This window comes from Mustelus asterias, chromosome 4 (genome assembly GCF_964213995.1).
Source record: "Mustelus asterias chromosome 4, sMusAst1.hap1.1, whole genome shotgun sequence".
In the NCBI taxonomy this organism is placed as follows: domain Eukaryota; kingdom Metazoa; phylum Chordata; class Chondrichthyes; order Carcharhiniformes; family Triakidae; genus Mustelus; species Mustelus asterias.
The window spans coordinates 37,985,501-37,997,961 of NC_135804.1; the positions used below are offsets into that span (position 1 = coordinate 37,985,501).

The following is a 12,461-nucleotide window of genomic DNA, read 5'->3' on the forward strand; positions in this document are numbered from 1 at the left end:
CAGAGCACCCGGAGGAAACCCACGCAGACACGAGGAGAATGTGCAAACTCCACACAGACAGTGACCCAAGCCGGGAATCGAACCCAGGTCCCTGGAGCTGTGAAGCAGCAGTGCTAACCACTGTGCTACCGTGCCGCCAGGAAGTCAATATCTAGATAGTCAATATCTTTTCCCAAAGATAGGGGAGTCTAAAACTAGAGGGCATAGGTTTGAGGTGAGAGTGGAGAGATACAAAAGGGTCCAGAGGGGCAATTTTTTCACACAGAGGGTGGTGAGTGTCTGGAACAAGCTGCCAGAGGTAGTAGTAGAGGTGGGTACAATTTTGTCTTTTAAAAAGCATTTAGACAGTTACATGGGTAAGATGGGTACAGAGGGATATGGGCCAAATTGGAACTAGCTTAGTGGTTAAAATGGGCCGCATGGACAAGTTGGGCCGAAGGGCCTTTGTCCATGCTGTAAACCTCCATGACTCTATATTTTGCCTAATAATATGTTCTTCCTGTGCACCTTGAGCATTGTCGATAACCCAGCACAATGACTGACTACTTATGGTGGTCCATGGCTAATAATCAGACCAAAGTCCTTTTCAATATTAAATCAGCTATGACTCTGTTCCAAATTTATAACTAATGCCAACTTCTGTATAACTAGAAATGGAGTTTAACTATTTGATGGCTGGATCTTAAAGTGTGAAAGACTCTTATGACTGTAAGAGATGTTAGTGCAGCTCTTCAAAGCAGGTCGGGAATCACATCAAGTCCCCACTCTGTCAGTTCAATATGCTGGGAGGCTTTGGTGAATCTCATGCATACCTACCCTGCAACTTCATTACTCAGTGTTACACTGTACAATCAAGTGGTTTAACTTACAAAGGAAGCATTGGCAAAAATATCACACTGCATAGCACAGGCATTTTACCAAAAAACAATGTTATATTCCAAGGCTAGCGAACAGAGGGGAAGGGTGAGGGACTGTCTGGGGAATTTTGAGAGACTGTCCTGGGACTGAGGCCACGTTGTCAGGGCATTTTTAAGAGACTGTCCTAGAGGCTGTACGGGCTATGTTAGTGGGTTCTGCATGGCATGCACGTCTTGGTCTGGTCGTGAGTGGGGAAGAGGGAAGGCCTCTCTGGACAGTGACGATTGTGCACAGAATATTGTTTAGAGAGTGGTCAGTCAACTAAGCTATTTGGTCCTGGAGGTTCAACTCATGGTATTGGAAACAGAGGGCACAGTAACATTCAGGGGACGTCCTAGTGGTATAATCGCTAGACTATTAACCCAGAGACTCAGCTAATGTTCTGAGGACCTGGGTTTGAATCCCCCCACGGCAAATGGTGGAATTTGACTTCAATTAGAAAACAAATCTGGAATTAAGAATCTACTGATGACTATGAAACCATTGTCGATTGTCAGAAAAACCCATCTGGTTCACTAATGTCCTTTAGGGAAGAAAATAGAACATAGAACATTACAGCGCAGTACAGGCCCTTCAGCCCTCGATGTTGTGCCGACCAGTGAAACCAATCTAACGCCCCTCTAATCTACACTATTCCAATATCATCCATATGTTTATCCAATAACCATTTGAATGTTCTTAATGTTGACGAGTCCACCACTGCTGCAGGCAGGGCATTCCACGCCCTTACTACTCTCCGAGTAAAGAACCTACCTCTGACATCTGTCCTATATCTATCACCCCTCAATTTAAAGCTATGTCCCCCTCGTGCTAGTCAACACCATCCGAGGAAAAAGGCTCTCACTATCCACCCTATCTAATCCTCTGATCATCTTGTATGCCTCTATTAAGTCACCTCTTAACCTTCTTCTCTCTAATGAAAACAACCTCAAGCCCCTCAGCCTTTCCTCATACGATTTTCCCACCATACCAGGCAACATCCTGGTAAATCTCCTCTGCACCCTTTCCAACACTTCCACATCTTTCCTATAATGTGGCGACCAGAACTGTACGCAATACTCCAAGTGCAGCCGCACCAGAGTTTTGTACAGTTACAGCATTACCTCCTGACTCCGAAACTCAATCCCTCTACCAATAAAAGCTAACACACCGTACGCCTTCTTAACAACCCTATCAACCTGAGTGCCAACTTTCAGGGATCTATGCACATGGACACCCAGATCCCTCTGTTCATCCACACTACCAAGTATCTTACCATTAGCCCAGTACTCTGTATTCCTGTTACTCCTTCCAAAGTGAATCACCTCACACTTTTCCGCATTAAACTCCATTTGCCACCTCTCAGCCCAGCTCTGCAGCTTATCTATGTCCCTCTGTAACCTGCCACTTCCCTCCGCACTGTCTACAACTCCACCGACTTTAGTGCCATCCGCAAATTTACTAATCCATCCTTCCACACCCTCATCCAGGTCATTAATAAAAATAACAAACAGCAGTGGCCCCAAAAACAGATCCTTGCGATACACCACTAGTAACTGAACTCCAGGATGAATATTTCCCATCAACCACCACCCTCTGTTTTCTTACAGCTAGCCAATTCCTGATCCAAACCACTAAATCACCCTCAATCCCATGTGTCCGTATTTTCTGCAAAAGCTTACCATGGGGAACCTTATCAAATGCTTTGCTGAAATCCATATACACCACATCAACCGCTTTACCCTCATCCACCTCTTTGGTCACCTTCTCAAATAACTCAATAAGGTTTGTGAGGCACGACCTACCCTTCACAAAACCGTGCTGACTATCCCTAATCAAATTATTCCTTTCCAGGTGATTATAAATCCTATCTCTTATAATCCTTTCCAATACTTTGCCCACAACAGAAGTAAGGCTCACCGGTCTATAATTACCAGGGTTGTCCCTACTCCCCTTCTTGAACAAGGGGACAACATTTGCTATCCTCCAGTCTTCTGGCACTGTTCCTGTAGACAATGACGACACAAAGATCAAAGCCAAAGGCTCTGCAATCTCCTCTCTAGCCTTCCAGAGAATCCTAGGATAAATCCCATCTGGCCCAGGGGACTTATCGATTTTTACCCTTTCCAGAATTGCTAACACCTCCTCATGAACCTCAATCCCATCCAGTCCAACAGCCTGCATCTCAGTACTCCCCTCGACAACACTGTCCCTCTCCAGTGTGAATACCGACGAAAAATATTCATTTAGTGCCTCTCCTATCTCTTCAGACTCCACGCACAACTTCCCACTCCTGTCCTTGACTGGCCTTAATCTTACCCTAGTCATTCTTTTACTCCTGACATACCTGTAGAAAGCTTTAGGGTTTTCCTTGATCCTACCTGCCAAAGACTTCTCATGTCCCCTCCTGGCTCTTCTTAACTCTTTCTTTAGGTCCTTCCTGGCTAACTTGTAACTCTCAAGTGCCCTAACTGAGCCTTCACATCTCATCTTAACATAAGTCGCCTTCTTCCTCTTCACAAGAGATTTAACCTCCTTAGTAAACCACGGTTCCCTCACACGTCTGCTTCCTCCCTGCCTGACAGGTACATATGTATCAAGCCGTCCTTACCTAGTCTGGCCTACATGTGACTCCAGAGCCACAGCAATGTGGTTGACTCTCAACTGCCCTCCAAGGGCAAATAAGGATGGGCAATAAATGCTGGCCAGCTAGCGATGCCCATTCTCCATGAATGAATTTTTTAAAAGCTGTAAAGTCATGGGGGTGGTATTGGATGATCTAATTGGAGGCTTTTGGAAAAGTAAGGCTGCGTGTGGCCTTGAGCAGCAGAGGGGTCATATTGACAAAGGGAATGGGGACATCATCAATGAAAGGGTCAGGAGAGGGGTGGAAACAGGAATTCAACATTTACAATGATGGGTGCAAGGGTAACGGGGAGGGGAGATCATTACAGGAGAGATGACCGCTGCATTAGGGCATTCGGCCTCTGACCTTCGGGTAAGCGTTCTCCAAGGCGGCCTTCACGACACACGACTGCACAGAGTCGCTGAGCAGAAACTGATAGCCAAGTTCCGCACACGAGGACAGCTTCAACCGGGATCTTGGGTTCATGTCACACTATCTGTAACCCCCACAGCTTGCCTGGACTTGCAGAATCTCACTGGCTGTCCTGTCTGGAGACAATACACATCTCTTTAACCTGTGCTTAATGCTCTCTCCACTCACATTGTTTGTACCTTTAAGACTTGATTATCTGTAAAGACTGCATTCCAATTATTATTCTGTAAATTGAGTTTGTGTCTCTGTGTGCCCTGTTTGTGAGCATTTCTCCACTCCACCTGATGAAGGGGCAGCGCTCTGAAAGCTAGTGGCATTTGCTACCAAATAAACCTGTTGGATTTTAACCTGGTGTTGTTAAACCTCTTACTGTGTTTACCCCAATCCAACGCCGGCATCTCCACATCAAGTCATAGTAAACAGGGCTCAGCTGAGCACTGCACTCGAGGGTCTGATGAACAATGAACAAGCTTTGCTCCTTTATGAATCGTGCATGTTCAGGCAAGATTCCATTAAGTCTTGGTGCTGCAGTACAGTTGGTTTCAATCGTTATCTGATCTTCAAATCAAAAGGGAAGGAGGATCAAATGTTCAAGGGCCAAGGCTGCTGCACAGAACGGACACCACAAGCCTCAATTTTCCCACTGCACTGGTCATTGATTACAAGGCACCATGCTTACAGTCATGACGTATGTACAAGGATTGAGTATCGATAGTGTGTAGGCTACGGGAGGCGAGCTAACAATATCTTGTCTATGGGTTATAGCGCATATGTGTTTGGCCCTCATCAAGCCCCTCATTGTGAATGTGTAGTCATCTCTGAAGGGAATGCTCAGCCACACGTGGCTCTCCAGGATTTATCAGCCTGCAAGGGATGGTCTTGGGATAGCATGTCCAGACTGAGGGCAAGGGTTTGACACTGGAGATGGAGGGAGACCATTCAAGGGGAATTGGCAATGAAATGTCAATTCTATTCATTCACATTTACAAGGAGGAGTGGAGAATCATAGAATCCCTATAGTGCCGAAGAATGCCGTTTGGACCTTCTCTCCGACAGTGTCTGATCTAGGACCACCTCCACCCTTTCCCCGTAACCCTACGCATCCCCTAACCTACACATCTTAGGGCACTCGGGGGCAATTTAGCATGGCCAATCCACCTAACCTGCACACCTATGGCCTGTGAGAGAAACCAGAGCACCCGGAGGAAACTCATGCAGACACGGGAAGAATGTGTAAACTCCACACAGAGAGTCACCCAAGGCCGGAATTGAACCCGGGTCCCTGGCGCTGCAAGGCAGCAGCACTAACCACAATGCTACCATGCCACTTGAAGAATGTAGGCTGCAGGGAACATTGCCACATTGGTAGTTGTAAGTCCGATAAGATTGTTACAGATAAGGAGACACTCATTATGAGCAGACACCTCTGGCATCAAACACTCACAGCCCTCTTGTAGATAATAGTAAGTTTCCTGATTGATCCTTACTACTCTAGTTCAGCATCATGCATGGGGAGACTGGGAAGTTTGCATGGAATGACAGTCAACCTTTAATGCAGAGATGATTACATCTACCTGCAGAGAGACATAGAAGCCTGTGAGCCTTCTCACTCTCAAAGTAAATTCCACTGCAAACTACAGGTTGGAGAAATGAATAGAACATTAGCCTGCATGCTACTTGTCCACAAACAACAGATATCAGTGTGACAACAGCAAGATAATCACTAGCTTTGATGAACATTTCTCCAGAGCACAAAATATATCTGCCTGAGATCCAAGTCTCTCAGATATATTGGCCAGTCAACATTGTCACGGACGATGTGGAGATAAAGGCTACTCGCTGTGGCAAGGTTGTGTGAGAATTTATGCAACTGAAGACCCAAGTGGGAGTTCACTGGGGAGCAACACTTTGGATCCTTAAATGGCTGTGGAACATTGAATCCATGAGACTTAGAGAAGGATTAATGCAACATATATTTACAAAAGTGAGAAGTCAAAACAATGAGTGAATACCCGTGCCACCATTGCGCATCAGAACTTCATTTTTCTTACCCCACCGCTACACCTAGTTACACCCTGACATCCACAGCAGAGGTGGAGGCAGCCTGCTGACTGCTATAACATTGGTGCGTGTCCTCTGGTGGCCCGAGGCCTTGAGAGCCCCGGCCTACTGATGGTCTCCTGCTCTGGGGCAGGTAGATGTTCCTTGGCCTGACCAGCTGGAGTTGATGGGGTCGCTGGCATAGCAGAGTTGCAGTGGCAGGCCACTCATGGAGTGTCCTGGCCAGATGCCCACGGGATGCCAGGTTGACTTCCCTTTGGGTGCCCAATGGCCCCTCCCTGACTGCTCGAGGAGAGGGAAGGAGGTGGAGGTGCCTCCTCTTACCTAGGTTGAAACATACCAATGGCTCGAGCAATGGCGTGCAGATCTGAGCACAAATACAGCAAAACCTGCTGGACCTGAGTCTCCAGGGTGGCTGCTACCCTCCCTACAGAGACCTCAATGTGCTCACAGGTCAGAGACACATCAGAAAGAACATGGATGGACTCCTCCATCTTTCATTTCAGTCTGCTGACGACTTCTGACAACTCTGTCTGACGTTTCTTTCCTGTCGTTGCATTTCCAACACTTCTCCTAGAGCCAATGTGAGCCTGGTCTCCAGCAATGCCCCGAGTGTCAGAGACCTTGGCGCTCACTGCCTCCATCAGCTCTAGACATGCGTTTGTGAGGTTATCGCAAGATTGTGAACCTGAACCTAATCTGAAACTAGGTCCCACTGAGGTGCATGTGCTAAGTTTCAAATCCACAACGCTGGCATGAGTGTTCACTCATTGTTCTGACTGGCTTGTTGGGAGAGGCTAATCTCATCTTCCACACAGGGACAATCTCCAGCCTCACCTGTAGCCTATCTTCAAACCTTGACAGAGTCCATAACTCTGAGGATCCCCTTCCTGATCATTGCTCTTTCCCTTTTATGTGAACTCATCCTACATTAAGACAGATGGATTCACTGCAAGTACTATGAATAAATGAGCAGTTCAGAAGCATATATGCCTGTTGTATCTGCTGAGCCTCCCCCAATAAAGAATGAGATTGGAGTTTGTGCAGGAAGACACATGAGATGGCGATCTTAAAGAGGCAGACAGACATAAGAACGTAAGAAATAGGAGCAGGAGTAGGCCATCTAGCCCCTCGAGCTTGCCCCGCCATTCAATAAGATCATGGCTGATCTGAAGTGGATCAGTTCCACTTACCCGCCTGATCCCTATAACCCCTAATTCCCGTACCGATCAGGAATCCATTTATCCGTGATTTAAACATATTCAACGAGGTAGCCTCCACCACTTCAGTGGGCAGAGAATTCCAGAGATTCACCACCCTCTGAGAGAAGAAGTTCCTCCTCAACTCTGTCCTAAACTGACCCCCCTTTATTTTGAGGCTGTGCCCTCTAGTTCTAGTTTCCTTTCTAAGTGGAAAGAATCTCTCCATCTCTACCCTATCCAGCCCCTTCATTATCGTATAGGTCTCTATAAGATCCCCCCTCAGCCTTCTAAATTCCAACGAATACAAACCCAATCTGCTGCTGATTTGCTGCTGATATCCTATCCACTGGTCGTGTGACATCCATGTGACCTCTTAAGACTGCCTGATCTTTCATTAGGGTGAGAGTTTGCAGTGCGTAGACATTTCACTTCCCCTGGCAGAGTGGAGCATATTATTCAGCTGTTTACCGCACTGTAAGACAGTCCTTCTCTGGGTTTCACGGGTGTGAACTTCCTCATTGACCTGCTCCCAGGATGGCGTGTGTGTGTGGGGAAAGATGGGTGTGTATGTGGGGATGAGTGGGTGCATGTGTGTGTGGGTGGATTTGTGTAAGGATGGATGTGTGTGTGTAGGTGTGTGTGTGTGGGGGGGGGAGGGTTGTGTGTAGAGGGTGTGTGTGTATAAACGGATGTGTGTGTGTGTTCGCACGTGCATGCATGATGCTAACTTTCTCAATGTCACCAGAGCAAGAATGGAAGCTGCAAAAGATTATTGATGAGATGTGGAAATCGTTGGCTAGGCCAGCCGCTGTTATCCATCACTAGAGAAGATGGTGGTGAGTTGTCTTGTTAAACCATTGCAGTTCCTGGAGTGTAGGTACACCCACATTGCTGTTAGGGAAGAGTTCCAGGATTTTGATCTATCAACAGTGAAGGAACGGTGATATGTTTCCAAGTCAGGATAGTGAGTGACTTGGAGAGAAACCTCAAGGTGGTGGTGTTCCCAGGTATCTGCTGCCCTTGTCCTTTTAGATGGTAGCAGTTGTGGGCTGCTTTGGCCTGGATGGTCATAGAGTCAGAGGTTTACAGCATGGAAACAGGCCATTCGACCCAACTTGTCAATGCCGCCAGTTTTACCACTAAGTTAGTCCCAATTGCCCGCATTTGGCCCATATCCCTCTATACCCATCTTACCCAGGTAACAATCTAAACGCCCCGATTACTGCCCCTGGCAGCTCGTTCCAGACACTCACCATTCTCAGTGAAATAATTGCCCCTCTGAACCCTTTTGTATTTCTCCCCTCTCACCATAAATCTGTGATGGTGTTGAGCTCCTTCAATGTTGTTGGGGCTGTGCTTATCCAGGTAAGTGGAGAGCATTCTATCACACTCCTGTCTTGTAGATGGGGGATGGGCTTTGGTCTGAAGGTGTGTTATTCACTGCAGGATTCCTAGCTTCTGACCTGCTCTTGTAGTCACAGTATTTACATGCCTAATCCAGTTCAGTTGCTGGACAATGGTAACCTCCAGGATCGTGATAGTGGGGAATTCAGCAACGGTAACACTATTGAATGTCAAGGGGCAATAATTAGATCCTCTCTTGTTGGAGATGGTCATTGCCTGGCACTTGTGTGACACAAATGTTAATTGCCACTTGTCAGCCCAAGCCTGGATATTGTCCAGGCCTTGCTGCATTTGGACATGGTCCACTTCAGTACGTGAAGAGACATGAATGATTCTGAACATTGTGCAACATCGGCAAACATCCCCACTTCTGGCCTTATGATGGAAGGAAGGTCATTCAAGAAGCAGCTGAAGATGGCTGAGCCGAGGACACTACCCTGATGGACTCAGGGATGATGTCCTGGAACTGAGATAACTGATCTCCAATCACTGCAACCACCTTTCTTTTAGCCAGGTGTGACTCCAACCAGTGGAAGGTTTTCCCCCCCGATTCCCATTGACTCCAGTTTTGCTAAAGATCCTTGATGCTATATTTGGTCAACTGCGGCTTTGATGTTAAGGGCAGTCACTCTCACCTCATCTCTCGAGTTCAGCTCTTTTGTTCATGTTTGAACCAAGGCTGTGATGAGGTCAGGAGCTGAGTGACCTGGGTGGAACCCAAACTGAACATCAGTGAGCAGGTTATTGCTGAGTAAGTGTCACTGGATAGCACTGTTAATGACCCTTTCCATCACTTTACCAATAATCATCAGACTGCCACTCTGCTCAAACTTTTCACCTCCCTGCCAGTACTCTGCATTTCTGGTTAGTCTTCCGAGTCCAACTCTTCAGAAATACAGAGCGTACAGTCCAACTAAGAACTCCAACGCAGCATTATGGTGCCTGGGCGAGAGAAGGCAAATCACTCCCTTTTATGGTATTAGCTACCATAACGCAAGACGATGTGTCCAGTGAGAAAGTTAGTGAATGGGTGAGTGGATGAATGAGTGAGTGGATGAATGAGTGAATGTGCAGAGTGGTGGGGTGGATGTGGTGAGTGCTCTGGGTGGCTGTGGTCCAGGAGGCAAAGTGGGCCGGGTTGGTGAAATGGGCCGTGTGGGTGAGGTGGGCAATTTGGGGCAGTCAGGTCAGGTTAGGAGGGGTTGTCAGGTCAGGCTGGTCAGATTGGGTCAAGGGGCAATCAGGTGGTTGGGGGGTCATTGCTCGGGAGCGGCATGGTGGCACAATGGTTGGTGCTGCTGCATCACAGTGCCAGGGACCTGGGTTCAATTCCTGGCTTGGGTCACTGTCTGTGTGGAATTTGCATGTTCTCCCCGTGTCTGTGTGGGTTTCCTCCGGTTTCCTCCCACAGTCTGAAAGACATGCGGGTAAAGTGCATTGGCCATGCTAAATTCTCCCTCAGTGTACCTGAACAGGCGCTGGAGTGTGCCGACTAGGGGATTTTCACAATAACTTCATTGCAGTGTGAATGTAAGCCTACTTGTGACACTAATAAATAAACTTAAAAAACTTAAAGTAGTCAAGTTGGGATGGGGGCAGAGTTCAGTGCGAGTAATCGGGGGATCAGTTCTGTTATTACCCGGGAGTTAGACAAGGAGCTTTTTCCCTAACATTCCTTGGGTAACTATCCAATTAATTCCCATAGAACTGTCCAAAGTGTCTAACACAGAATCAGAGAACGGGGGATTTGTCCATCAGAGGTTCGAGCTTCCTGGGTAGTTCCCACTGAGGTCAGTGCGTCACCACTTCCGCAGGAACCCAACATGCAATCTGGGTTATACATTCAATCTGAATCTGGTGAAGATCTGTGACTTTAAATCAGCAAATATTACTTTGAAAGAAATCCTAGGTATAGCCCTCATCCATTTCATTGGAGCCAGCACACGAGAATAGCAAGGAACAACCCCTGCAAGTGACTGAGGGTAGTCAGTCTTCATCTAGTATCTGGCACTAACAGGAACACTTTGAAAGGAAAACACAATCTGTAAAAAATATCGGAGACAGCTATTGCTTTTAACTTGTTGACGTTTTTGTTTGCCGAGGCAACGGAAAGTGCGTTAGAAGCTGATGCTGCTAGGGGTTGTGCTGTAGAAACGGGGTAGAGATATTCACGACATGAGATTCCACTGTCAAAATATTTGCTGCAAAGAGTAATTAAATTCGCTTTCTATTCAGTGAGGTGGAGTCAAGTTCAGCTCAAATCATTGGCATTCCAGCCGGTAATGTATACCAGGCTCTAAGAATGAGGCTGGGGACCATTCTGCAGTCCAACAGGAGAAAAGAACATTTCCATGGTGAACTTTAGTCCATTTTACCTTCATTCCTACAAACATAAGAAGCATTGCTTTGGGGCCTGCATTTCTGGCTGTTCCGCAAAGACATTTTTCTGAAAATTAATCAGCCTCAGCAGCTGCGTGATAAACATTTCATTTTCGTTGATTATTTCCCTTGATTGTCAGGTTGAGAGGCTGAGTTGGTAAAGTGATCACACCCCTTCAGTTAAAAAAACGACGCTGACTTATCCAGCGGGAGGGTGCACTGAGTCCACACAGTCTTGTCCTCTTGTCTCAGCTGTCAATCTCTGAAGGAAGGACTCCTTGTTTAAGGCATTTTCTTCCCGTTTCCTTCTTGGACTGCGTTACTACGCAGCATTCCTGAAAATAGCATGGGGAGGGGGTGGGGGAAGGAACCTGTTCACAGGCCTTTGTCAACACGACTTTGAAATCAGCCCACGAGAGGTGTACGAGAACGGTCCACTGTGATTCACTTTTTAATTTTCTATCCCTGTGGGGCCTTTACTCAGCACTTCCCTTAATGGTGCAACCGAGACAGGTACAGTTGACGTGGTACAACTGAGATTAATTAGTGCCTGTTTACTACCCAATTAGATTATTGGATCTATAATAACGATACACAAAACCATTCAAGGAGATGATCACCAGAAGTACACTGCAAGATAAAAACGCCACAAACCAAATTCAAGGCATCAAACGTGGGCGATGATAATACTTTGAAATCATAGAATCCCTACAGTGCAGAAGGAGGCCATTCGGCCCATTTGAGTCTGCACCGACCACAATCCCACCCAGGCCCTATTCCCATAACCCCACATATTTACCCTGCTAATCCCCTGACACTAGGGTCAATTTAGCATGGCCAATCAACCTAGCCCACACATCTTTGGACTGTGGGAGGAAACTGGAGCACCCGGAGAAAACCCACGCAGGCATGGGGAGAATGTGCAAACTCCACACAGACAGTGACCCGAGGCCAGAATTGAACCCGGGTCCTTGGCCTTGTGAGGCAGCAGTGCTAACCACCCACGGTGGCATAGAAATATTCGGAAAGTGTCACGTTTTCAAACAATTTCAGAAATGTAGAACAATCACATCTTTGAAACTATTCAAAAACAGATTTATTATCAAAAGAAAATGCTTGACACACAAACCAATTGACCCACAGAGCTTGGCTTGCAAGATAGCCCTTTTAAAGGCTTCATCCCAACTTCCCTGTATTATAATGTTGCCTCCTGCAGCAACTCTCAGCTGTGCCCTGTTAAGCCACAAGCTGATTTCAATTAATCTGATTCAAACAAAATCTTTGGGTCACTTAAAAGAGTCTTTCGAGAAAAGATCCTCTCAGCGAAGGGCCTTACTCTGCATAGTGCAATTCTCTACGGATTCTGATGTTAGCTCACGAGGAGTCACCAGTATATTTGGTTCACATCACTTCATGCCCAATTTACATTGAAGCTCTCTGAATTAGCGTTCAAGTGTAAA

The 12,461-nt window shown here is 46.7% G+C and overlaps 1 protein-coding gene across 2 annotated transcripts in view; it reads right to left on the reverse strand.

Moving 5' to 3' along the window:
- Positions 1-12,461, reverse strand: part of peds1a (plasmanylethanolamine desaturase 1a) — a 153,543-nt gene that overhangs the window by 52,017 nt on the left and 89,065 nt on the right. The gene's annotated exons all lie outside the window — the stretch shown is intronic.